The sequence below is a fragment of the Vanacampus margaritifer genome, chromosome 5 (assembly GCF_051991255.1).
Source record: "Vanacampus margaritifer isolate UIUO_Vmar chromosome 5, RoL_Vmar_1.0, whole genome shotgun sequence".
In the NCBI taxonomy this organism is placed as follows: Eukaryota; Metazoa; Chordata; class Actinopteri; order Syngnathiformes; family Syngnathidae; genus Vanacampus; species Vanacampus margaritifer.
In genome coordinates, this window is record NC_135436.1 from 24,921,931 (window position 1) to 24,934,746 (window position 12,816).

A 12,816-nucleotide genomic window follows, 5' to 3' on the forward strand; every position below is an offset into this window, starting at 1 on the left:
TCCCACTGTGCATAAAAGCCTCCTGCGGGCCTGTCAACGCCGCGATCAATTTCCTCTCATGGTCCCCTCGCCATGTAAACCTCAGCTCCCGGAAAACAATCTGCTTCGATATCTGCTACATTTAGCGGCCATGACGTAGAGGCTGGAAGACATTGGCCATGGGTGCGCCAAGTCGCAACCGTGAAGTTCAATCTAATAGCTAACAGGTAGTGAAGCTGTTATATGTGACCTCATTAGTCTAAACATGACATTCTGATTATTATTATTACATTTGTGAAATAGGAGTTATGCAGCAAAATCCAATCCTTTTTAACCATCTCAGGGGACGGCCATTTTGCCACTTGCTGTCGACTTAAGATGACATCACAGTTGCTCAGGGCTCATGCAACGACCAATCACAGCCCACCTTTTTTCTGAAGCTGAGCTGTGATTGGTTGCTACTTGTACGACGGCGTATAAGGGACACGTACAAATTTATGTTTATTAGAGGGCGGGGACAATATTCAGAGAAAAAAAACGTGCTTATTTGCCAGTTTATGAAGTCACAAATTTTCCACTTTATAAAGTGGCAAATTTGCGAGAAAAAAAACTCGTAAATTTGCGACTTTATAAAGTGGCAGATTTGCAAAAAAAAACACAGAAACTTATGGGTTAAATGCAGAGAACGAATTTCACTCCCACTTAGTTGGGTGTGACAATCAGTGGAAATTACCTTTACCTTACAAGAAATACATGTAGCGTAGCTATAGTCTAATGTGAGTATTCATTGGTGGTTAATGGGACACTATATAAAATGAAAAGGCAGGATGGAGACGGATTCAATCTTAATGTAAACTTTACTCGTCATACACGGCAGCTAGAACGACAACACTTCCTGATCCCCTATCAGCTGATCAACACTAACCAATCAGAAGCTAGCATACTTTAGGCAAATGCAAGTGAATGATGGAGAGCAGCAGATTCGACACATGAATTTAGCTACTTGTACAAAAAAATACCAAAATGTATGAATGTGTAAATAATAATTCTGGAAACATAAATGTACAAATAAATATTTATGTTAACAAATTAACTTAAATGCTTGATCTTCAGGGTGTGGACGCAAAGCGAGGCGTCTTTGTCGCTGGCAGTACCCAACTCTTCAAAGTGTGAATGCTTAACATGATATGGTTAGAGCCATTACTATCTCCTTATTTGAAAACCCGACCGAAAAGTATTGGCACAAACATCTGAGTAGTACGCTACGTCTATTTCTCGTAAGTAACAGATTTTTTTCTCTTGCAAATCTGCTACTTTATAAACTTGCAAATTTGCTACTTAATAAACTCGCAAATTTGCCACTTTATAAATTCGCAAATTTGCCACTTAATAAACTCGCAAATTTGCCACTTTATAAATTCGCAAATTTGCTACTTAATAAACTCGCAAATTTGCCACTTTATAAATTCGCAAATTTGCCACTTTATAAATTCGCAAATTTGCCACTTAATAAACTCGCAAATTTGCCACTTTATAAATACGCAAATTTGCTACTTAATAAACTCGCAAATTTGACACTTTATAAATTCGCAAATTTGCCACTTAATAAACTCGCAAATTTGCCACTTTATAAATTCGCAAATTTGCCACTTAATAAACTCGCAAATTCGCCCATTTTATAAAGTGACAAATCTGCGAGTTTTTTTCTCTGAATATTGCCCCTGCCTTCTAAAAAATATATATTTATACGTGGCTCTAATACACCGTTGTATACTTGAGACCTGAGCAACTTTGATGTAATTTTCACTCGACAGCAAGAGGCAAAATGGCCGCCTTCTAATACTGATAAAAACTACTGGATTTTGCTGCTTAAGTCATATTCCATTAATGCAAAATTAACCAGAATACCATATTTTGTCTAGTGGGGCTGCATAGAACATACTGCCAAGAAATTGTTTTTGGGTTGACTTCCCCTTTAAACATGCATGGAGGTGTGAGGGTTGAGCAACACATCCATTTTGTGAGACGTCTCCTCATTACCCCAAAACATTTCTACCTTCTGCTGCCTCAATGGAATTTCTGGTGGGAGGTGCTAGCATGTATACAAAAGAGCGAGGACCTGTAGGGACTACTTCAACGAAAGCATGTCACAGACATGTTTTATTAAAACAGGTGGGAATTGTTTCAAATTGTGACAAAATATTCATGAAACGTCTCCTATAAGTGTCGCGTGGCGCTAGTCTTGAAGATGTTTGTGCAAAAAGCAAGAAAACATGATGAAACGCAAAGTAACAGAAGCTATTTTTCTTGCTACAGAAAGATTTTGCCCTCTGAGGGTTTGCAGTGTACACACTTTTGAGTGGCATTAGAGCGCGCCGTCGTTTGCACTAGGTTTGATAGCTTCTTTTACTAGCGCCTCAGCTGTGGATTCATACGTAGTATTCCAAGGGGAGAAAATAATCATTCAAAAGCAGGCAATCAGGTTTCATCTGCTGACATTCACAAGTTTATCAAAAGCATCTCTCATCTGAATCCTCCATCTGTGTTCACAGCACAGCCATCGCTCCTCAGAGGGAGCTTTGCCCTGTTGGGACAAGAAATTAAATCTGTCGCAGCAATAGGAGGACGAGGGAGGAGGAGGAGGAGGCCGGCCCGACTGCCGGGTGGCGGAGCAGCCGCTCTGATAATGGAGCCCACTCCCACTTGCACAGCCCGACAGGCCATTCGAGCTCGGCTCATGTGAGCCCAAAGCTATCAGTGTCACACTGAGTGCGTGCGTGTGTGCGTGCGTGAGAGAAAACATGGCGGCTTGGATATGAATTTGGCTGAGAGGAAGCGAATGAGACGCTGTTTTTGCACCATTCCAGCTAGAGTGGAAGCGCCGGCCCGCACAAGATGTGGCAAAGTGTGGTCGTCGACATGTACATGTGTTTTTGTGTGTCTATAAATGAACATGGAGATTTTAAAGCCAGACATTTTCTATAGGGCTCCTGCTATTTATACCCAGAGCATTGGGTTGAGGATTAAGATTTTGATCCTGATGAGTTAAAGCTAGCGATAAATCGGGTACCCACCCCCAATACACCCTTAAAACTGCTGGATAAAAAATAATAAAAAAATGGGACTAACCCCATTTCATGTCAAATTGAGCCAACCTTGAGTTGGTTTGTAAGAAACAACAGATTTTTGGGGACCGACCCCTCATTTGAATAACATTTCATGACGCATTTCATGTTGAGTCTGCAGCATGAAATAAATAAATGCGAGCAGAGCCTTTTATTTATTGATTGACATTTAATTATAATTATATATTTATTTTGTATTTATTTCCACATTTATTTATTTGAATCTAGTTTTTTAATGTTTGTATTTATTTTTAACTAACTTTAATTTATTTATTTGTGTGTGTGTGTATATTTGTTATTTTTATTTCAGTTTCTACTTATTTTTTTAAATTAAAATTTTACATCCGTTTTTATTTTCACTTTTATTTAGTTATTTAATTTTGGTCCTCTATAGGGGTGAGGTAAACCAGATGAAATGTTTTGCAGTCTTCAATGTGTGGGGTCGTCATGAGAAATGACAAAACATGGGCTTGACCAAGATTCAACATCCTTGGGTCTCTTGCCCACCAATATTTGTAAGCGTGTGCATCATTGTGAACATTTATGTAGTATTTGAGTGGCACCGATCACGACTCTCCATGGTTGCGTCCCCTGGTAAATTTGACCAAATCTGCCCACGACATCAGTTTTAACGATCAAAACAAAATTGGGCGGACGTGTCTATTGTATCAAGACACATGAAAAAATGAATTCATCTGAATGAACCCCAATGGGAAGCAGGTATCCTAGACAGATGGCCAACTCTAAATTGCCAAGCTTGTTGGACTATACCATCAAATGATGACGAATGATGATTTGCCTCCTAACATCCGTTGTGTTGATCAACATGGAATTTTGCGCACGTCTACAATTACAGGGCGGAGAAAATTTTTTCAAAGACCCCTTCTCGGAACTGAAGAGGAAGTCTGACATTTTGGTGCGAATTCCAAGGAAGAAGAAGAAACATACCATTCAACAAAATGAGCCCCAGTCGGAAGAAAAATTGAAACGAACAGAATTTACAAAACAAAACAATAATGAAAATTCAAAACATGAACCTCACAGTGACATAAAGATGTTCTGAATACGCAAGCGAGGACGTGAAAGACGCTTCAAAGACATCAAGTATGCACGATCCTGTCGTGTCTTACCCTCTGCTCCTCGGCAACCCAACAGCTTATGCGTGTCAGCGTATTATTGAAATGAGATTGAAATTGTGGTTTGGATTTTTTTTCCCTCCCCCCCCCCCCGTGGTTTCAATTTAAGAACTCACCCGACTGTCGCGCCGCTCCGGGTTGCTCGTCGCGAGGCTTTACTTGAAAGCGGCCTGCGTCTGGAGAAGAAAGAGGAGATCACGGTTTAGCGTACGTGGCAAAAATAACATCAGCAAAAACACTTTTAATAGAGTCACCAATCATGTCGTTTACAGCAACGTCATGAGCCACGACTGCAGCTTTATATTTTTTTTATCTTTACAGCGTGATAGGAAGTGCGGAACGGTCATTATTTTACATGCCTACCTCTTTTATAGATGATTGCCAGCTTTATGTTGACGCAGAGCCAACATAGTCATTTATATCGACCTTCTCTAACGTATTTCATTAGAGCTTACAAAACGGTTTCTATATAAGGCTTCATGTACTGAAGCGCGTTTGAATCATGGGCTGAATGGTCGGGGCATATTTGTGCATTTGACCGTTTCCGTGGCGACAGGTGCATACATGCCCCCACACGGGAAGTTATCACAGGTCATTAAGTGTAATTGGCATGACCTTGTTTCTGACACTCAGCATGGGGGTAAAAAAGGAAAAAAAAAAAACATGTGGCATTTACATGTGCCACTGCATCACAACAGCTGATCTATGTAAACATCAAATGATTTATCAAGTCGGCTAAATTGAAGACAGTAGTTGCGATTGTTTTTACTTTTTTTTAGAGGGATGTGATTTGACCAAAGTGAAATTATCTGAAAATTTAGCCGGGGGTCTGGGGGCCGTGTTTTTAAGTACTTTCAATGCACTCACATGACAAAGAAATAGACAAAACAACAGCATAAATTTTCAATGTATATTGAACTATCCCATATAAAATGGCAGTTTTAGTCAACTCAAAATCAGTCACATTCAAAAACATTGGACTGCCTTTGCTTTTAAAAAACTATCACTGAGAATATCATCATATCTAACTAATGTGATTACTAAGTTAACACATAAATAATGTTGAAGAGTTCAAATTTCATGAACAAATAATTGTATCATGACCAAATGAAAAGTAACTCATATTAGAGCATACCACAAATGTCTTTGTTATAGCAGAAGATGTTATCTGTCGGAGTCATGTGCATACACAATGAACTACTAAAAAAAATAAAAATAAAAAAATCTGAATTTTTTTTTTTTTTTTTTGGGGGGGGGGATAAAAAAAAAACGGAATTCCGCGAATTAGCGGAAAAATCACATCCCTGTTTTTATTAAAGCGACAGTTTGATAAGCTCTCCCGTTGCAGAGCACCTCCGGTTGGAAGTCACCATTTTCAGGTACGTAAAACGACATCACTGCAAATTTACTTATCTACTATTTAATTTGATCAAGACGGCATGCGCGCCGTTAACATGACTTCGGATTGGATCGACGAAGATCCGAATCCAGAAACTGCGAATGAAAATTTCATTCAAGTTTGGCCTGTTTATCCCAACTCAGGTGTTTAAAAGGAGCACTTTTCATTCGGTTTTGGCATTCAGTGTTATTCTCATAGGAATTTAAGGCTCCATTGTAGCACCCTATTATGTAATAATTTTCTGAAAATGTCATAAAATTTGCACTAAAACCCAATAGTGTAATCATTTCACCAATAAAATGTACCGATAGTGTAATACCTTATTATTATATATATTAAGATATATTTCTATTACACCTCCCCGGCGCACCTGAGAATTTCGTGACAGAAAGTAGACCAAGCTTTAAACCAGATGAAACCAGGTCTAACTTGTGCTGCAGGTTCTGAAATGTGATTTTAGTACAATCCCTCTGAATTATTGTAGAAATCAATCCATTGATAATGTGACATCCTGCATGGACTTTTGAGTCCATTTTTGGTTGGCCGTGTTCACTCCCACAACACCCATTTCTAATTGCAGCCATATACAAAGATAGCAAAAGACAGAAAACGCCACACACGCACAGTTAGCACTTCGCTCTAGACCTGTGGCAGGAAGCTAAGGTACCCGGAGTAAACCACATGGAAGACCTGAGCTGAGATTGGAACCTAGAACCTCTGCACTGTGAAGCAGGCATGCTGATGGTAAACGAGCTGAGATTTTACTGCTGAATTGACACTTTTTTGTGCACATTTGCCCTAAATGCCAACTTATCAGTTGTTCACAGAGAGGTACCAAACTGCCTTCTTTTGCCGCACCGCTAAACCCTAATGTCTCAGATAAGATGACGGATTAAAAGTAAGGGGCTCTTTTTGTGTATATTAGGCCACTTTGCTTATTCATAAGTTTTTAAAAAAGTACTTTGAGGTCAATTCAACGCGTGGAAATTAGAGGGGGGGGGAAAAACAGACAAAACACTATCTGTTATTCTCCGGGGGAACTAACTCAACTCTGTGGCCTACTTTGCAACACTTTGGCACGAAGAAAAATCAGCAAAGTTGATAGAAGTGGCTCACTTCAGTGATTTGTGCTCATCCACCGGCTGGAGAGCGAGTGGATTTGTTCACGCCGCCTTTATCTGAATGAGATATTTTGGAGTTATTGTACAGCTGGGTCACAACGGTATTAACGCGCACCGTGCATCTTATTTAAGTTGCTACTCCACTCTCTATACAGACAAATGTATTCCATTTACAGTCCAAGTCTTTTTTTTTCTCATCACGTTCCCTAAATGTAGACACACGGATGCATCTTAGTTAAGTGGACAGGAAGAACACGTATTTTGCTCCTTCAGGAATAAGAATAGCTGTAATTTTGTTTTCTATCGAGCCCAATTGCAAAAGCAGCAGTCTTGAACAATGACTTAATGGCTCCCTGCAATTCGGTTCAATCAAGAAAGTCAAACTGGGGGTGTAAACAAGTTTATCCGGAACAAAAGAGTGCGGCTCTTTTTCTCGTGTGCTGATCACAAACATGGAACATCTCCTCAAACCTTTCCTCTCTCTCTCTCTGTCTCTAAACATTTTAAGACGAACACCTTTATTCAGCATGTCACCACGTAAGCAACCAATCGCCACCTCCCCCCCCTTCTCCCGCCGACGAGGTGTGAGCCGAGGATGACAATTTCACGTATGGCGCTTTCTCGCCGTCGTGTCCATCCTATGTTCTTTGAGGCATGCCGCGCGAAAAGGAATTGATTAATACACGTACGCAATCCACACAGGGAGACTACTGGGCTGTAATCTTCCAGAGTGTGACTGCATGCTAACAGCTCCTTCGTCTGCTCGTCAAACGCGCACATGCGCGCATCAAACACGGGTCAACGTGCACACGCAAGGCACGTGACTCCGCAAAGGCGGCGAAGGGCCTCGGCGGAATGTCGATTCTTCCGTTTAATCATGATGCCTGTCTCCCTCGCTTCGAAAAAAGTGTCGCTTTCGAGGCCTCTTGATCCTCGTGCGGAGTCACAGACGACAATTTGATATATCGTTATATATGCTATGTGAAAAACACATCAAGTTTGTTTTTTTGTTTTTTTATATATATATATATTTATGTTTTTGGGATGAAACTGAATGCAGACATCCCAAAAACGTAAAAAATAAAAAATAAATGGACATAAGAGTTTTTCACATAGCAGCGACGATATAAATGTTTTTATACTTTTTCATAAAACTACACAAATTGAATGTACACAAAAAAATACTGATTATATTTAAGGATGTTGAATAGTACTTTTATCAGACTGATATCAGTACGAGTACTCAATTCACCGATACCAAGTATCGATACTACTACTACTCTTGAAAATAATGACTGATAATTTAAAGCCCTATACATCCTAATATTGCTTTTTTTTCCCTTAAAATAGCGTAAAATTAATGGCAATTTTATATTCTTCCTATTCCTACTTCCTGATCGTAAAGCCACCCTCATGAATACCGATACCTTGAAATAAGGCCAGGTATTTGCCGGGCGCCGATACCTTGTATCGGTACTCGCACATCCCTACTTGCAAGGCTAGATGATAACTAAGATGTATTAATTACCCAAAATTTGAAGATCGCAAAAATCAATTAGTTTGTGATGTCATTTTTTAAAGTATACAGCGGCCAAATATGTTCGTTAAAAACATCGGTCATTCAAAACTTAATTTGTTTTCTAGCAACAGCTGACCTCACAACTTAAGTCAAGAACAGTTTCCTTTAGCACACTGTAATGTTAAAATTGATTTGAAAAAAGAAACACTTATAAATTTAAATACGAAATATCATAAATATGTTTGAAAGAATTTTTTTTTAATTAACTGATTCAAATGTCCATGTTTCGCTGCCATTTCAGGCACAAGGAAATACAGTAGATATTGTACTCTTTGTAATTTATGTTTCCATTAATAACAACAGCAGATCACGCAGTAAAATGTATTGTACTTGACACAAACAATCAAATGTTATGCTAGTAGTGGATTAGTTTTGAATGCAGGCTTAGTTAGGTCAGGGCAGACTTAGGTCGGCTATAAACACAGTATATTGCCCCATCCACGGCCTGCCCACCCAACAGAAGACCGATGACATGATTGATGACTCATTAGAACCTCCCAACTGCAGCTGTCAGGGTGGCTGTTTGCTTTGTGTGTATTGCCGCGCTTCTCATCCGCAGCCGCCGTCAAGGACAAACAGCACATTTGTCCGGCGCTTCACAGCAGTGGGCCGGCGCTCGGAGGGCCCTGAGCTTTTTTCCGTGATGTCTCTCGGCGCGGCGACAAAATGCAGCGTTCTGCACGTGAGCATTAAACAGACCGTCTGTATTTATCTTCTAACGCGAGGTCTGGGATGCCTAAAATCCTTATCACCCCGAAGAGGAAAATACCCTCTAGAATTGCCAGTGAAAAGTGGGAAAGAAGCTTCTGCAGCAAGTTAGCTCAGCAGTTAAGTTCACCAAAGGACTTATTACTGGGCAAGTTTTGGTGGAACTACTACATATCATTGCAAATAATGTCAGAAATAAAGACAGTCCTGATCAATTTGTGTCCCTCAAGGTCAGTTACTGGCGTGTGTAAAATGTGTCAAATTTATAAAACGACTAACAAACCATATATGTCATCTAAAGTAGACTTTACACTAAAGTACACTTTAAAAATAGTTGGGTCAAAAATAACCCAATTATGGATCAAAAATGGACCTAACCACCTCATGGGTCAATTTGACCTAACTTTCTGGGTTGTTTTATACAAATGACCCAATTTCATTTCCTGACTCCAAGTTGGGTCAAATCGACCCAAGTAGAGGATCGGTCCATTTTTGACCCATAGTTGGGTTATTTTTTTACCCAACAGTTTTTAGAGTGTACACAAAGGCAGTTTGGCGATATGGTTTAATGGTACTGCATCCGTATCTACTCAAATCCTGTACATTAAAGATGCATTGCGATGTTTAAAAAGGTAATGTTAAAGCTTTTTGTACATCATGCATGCTCCACCAACGCCCAGATGAGTACAAAGAGCCCTGACTGTTTTACTCTATCAGCTTTTATCTTCCCTTTATAGTTGAGTGTGCAGACCCTGCACCCTCCCCACAGTTTTTTGGGCCAGGGTAGGGGCGCAGTTTTTCTGACCTCATTTGAAGTCATGTCTTCGTTTGTCAACTGTGGCTGTTGCTTTAAGATTAAGCACGTACTCGCACGCGCACCATGAACGAGCCTGACGCAAGCTGCAGTTATGCTTTGGACCAGAGGTGGCAGTCATGAGTGAAAAACTGCACAAAGATTCAAAGTAGGTTGCCAAAAAATTTCTGCTCAAGAACCAAGTTTGAGGCTACGACTGAAGTGTTAAGAATATAAAAGCAGCACATTTCACTTGTATCACACTAGTGACAAACGACTAAGACCTTAACTCTTTGACTGCCAGACGTTTTCAGAAAAGGGATGCCGTGGGTGCCAGCCGATTTTAAGCATTTTGACTGATCTTTCAAGGTCCATAGAAAATTATGTGTTTGGACTATGGAAACACACATACTACCAAATGAAAGATTGGACTCTCATCTTTCATCAGAAAAAAAAGTTTGTTTCTACCTTTTTCCGTTTTTCAGTAATCAACAATAGAAAATAGTTAGTTTCACCTCTGTTTTGAAACAAACGTCTTTTAACGTCTTTGGCACTCCTCCATAGGATTTTACTAAACGTTATTTAACGTTTTTGGCAGTCAAAGAGTTAAAAGCAAAAAATGTGTACTTTTAAGTTTATAGCATCAGAAGACATGTGTAAGAAGAGTTTGTTTTTATCCGGCAAAGTAGAATCTACACTAAAGCGCATCAAGGTTGCGCAATATTTTCCCAGATCCAAACCCAACATGAACTTAAACACATGTAGATAAAACAGTAGGTAACAAAAGTATGCAAGGTGTGTTACTAAAAGTGTTAAGATTACAAAATCAGTACCTTTAAGGGTACCGCTTAAGTGACAAGCCACTCTTAGTACAATGGTGTTGTTTTGTCAGAAATAGGAGCAGGAGTCTATTCATGTCTTTAGTATAGTGATTGTGAACTCCTACAACAAAGGCAAGTGTTTGGTGGTAGGTTTCGTAGCGTAACTAACACCTCCACAACTGACCAATCAATTTCTGTCACTCAAGCTACACTCTACACGAGGCCTCCCAAACTTTTCAGCTAAAAAAAAAAAAAAAAGTTCAAGGCAATGAAATGGCTTCCCACACATTGCTCCGACAATCCGGAATCCAATGAAAACAGTCGGAATCCACAAACGTTTGGGAAAGGCTAAGCTACACTAGTGTATCCACGATAGCAACTTAAGACTCCAAGGTAACTGTTAGAATTGTAAACTGTAACAGTCAAGGGCAAGAATAGCACTGAAGCCTGAAAAGATCATCAATATTTTTTTTCCAATAGACTACACGGTGAGAAATAGAAATAGAATCAAGCCCTGGGAATACAGAGCAACTGTGCGTACCTTTTCCAAGGCTACAAAGCAACTACCGGCTGTTATTCCTTACAGCTCCAACCTTAGACAACTTCCAACCTTTGTATGACTGCGATCCAACAGCAAGCGTACCATTTCTGTCCCTCAAAAGCACAATCAATCAAATTAGATGCCAACAGGCAAACTATGCCCAAAGGTAGCCAAGGTAGATTAATTGTTCCATTGCTTTACTGAGAGTCAAGTGATCGTACGTTACCAGTCAAAGGTTTGGACGCAGTTTCTCAATCAATAGATCTTGAAAGTGTGTCCAGACAATTTGACTAACTCTTTGACTGCCAAAAACGTTAAATAACGTTTAGTAAAATCCTATGGAGGAGTGCCAAAGACGTTAAAAGACGTTTGTTTCAAAACAGAGGTGAAACTAACCATTTTCTATTGTTGATTACTCAAAAACAGAATAAGGTAGAAACAAACTTTTTTTTTCTGGTGAAAGATGAGAGTCCAATGTTTCGTTTAGTAGTATGTGTGTTTCCATAGTCCAAACACATCATTTTCTGTGGACCTTGAAAGATCAGTCAAAAGATCAGTCAAAATGCTTAAATCGGCTGGCACCCACGGCATCCCGTCTGAAAACGTCTGGCAGTCAAAGAGTTAATGGTATACAGACATCCTACACATAGTTTTGGTAGTAAAGCAAGATACTACTTGACAGTTTTACCGGCAACTATGCTGGGACACATTTTTGGTTTCCAACTCTTAAGTTTGGAAAAGGAAAAATGAGACTATTTTTCTTAGAGTACATTAAAGCTAGAAGTAAAAAAAAAAAAAAAAAAAAAAAAAAAAACGGAAAAAAAACAACATTTGCGTCCACTACCCCCAATGCTATTATAAAGCCCTCAGTAAAAAAAAACAAATAAAGCAACACATATTTGATCGCAGGCCGCTGGGATGCAATGAGACTGGTGGCAAGAGGCTATGAAGTCTAAGCGTGGCTCGCTCTTTCCCGCTTGTTTAATCATCCTCTTTGGAGGCGACGACTTGCGGACGGAATACAAAGCAAGGCGGCGGCACAGCCATGGCGGGGAACTCTTGGACAAATACCCGCACGCGTCAAGCCACTGCCTTGCTGACAGCTCCGACTCTCGCATACACGTTGAGCCCATTTTGTAAGCTTGCAAAAAAATAAAAAAAATAATAATAAAGACCAGAGTTCTGCAGCAAATTCTGCTGAGGGTGATCTAACAGACAGCATACGCTTCTCTTAGTCCACCCACGCACTTGGCATTCCGGCCATCACCGATTCCTCCAGGGCGACCAAAGCAAACCCCAACAGATGAGAGCGCTCCAGACAAAGGCAGCAACCCGAGGTGAAGTAGAAGCCGGTAACGTGGGCTGCACTGTGCAGAGATAATGGTCCGTGCGGAGGAGTAAAAAAGAACGAGGAGTAATATGTGCCTTTTTGTATTATTCTTTTTTTTTTTTTTTACGACTTTGTAATATGGCATTTACTGCGGCTAGGATGTCAGGACTCCATTGTGGGCGGGGGGGGGGTGGCACGAGGCGGCACAGACAGTGACCGTGGTGAGCAATAATACAAGTTGCCCGAGAGAATCACATCAAATAATCTACGCTCTAATAAACGCT

The 12,816-nt window shown here is 40.0% G+C and overlaps 1 protein-coding gene across 4 annotated transcripts in view; it reads right to left on the minus strand.

The window, feature by feature from the left end:
* The window catches only part of lrfn1 (leucine rich repeat and fibronectin type III domain containing 1), a 240,293-nt gene that overhangs the window by 74,492 nt on the left and 152,985 nt on the right, over window positions 1-12,816 (minus strand). For all 4 annotated transcript variants that reach the window (XR_013294218.1, XM_077566515.1, XM_077566514.1 and 1 more), the window contains one exon: window positions 4,357-4,416. The gene's annotated coding sequence lies outside the window, so the exon portion shown is untranslated. The remainder of the gene's footprint in view (window positions 1-4,356; window positions 4,417-12,816) is intronic.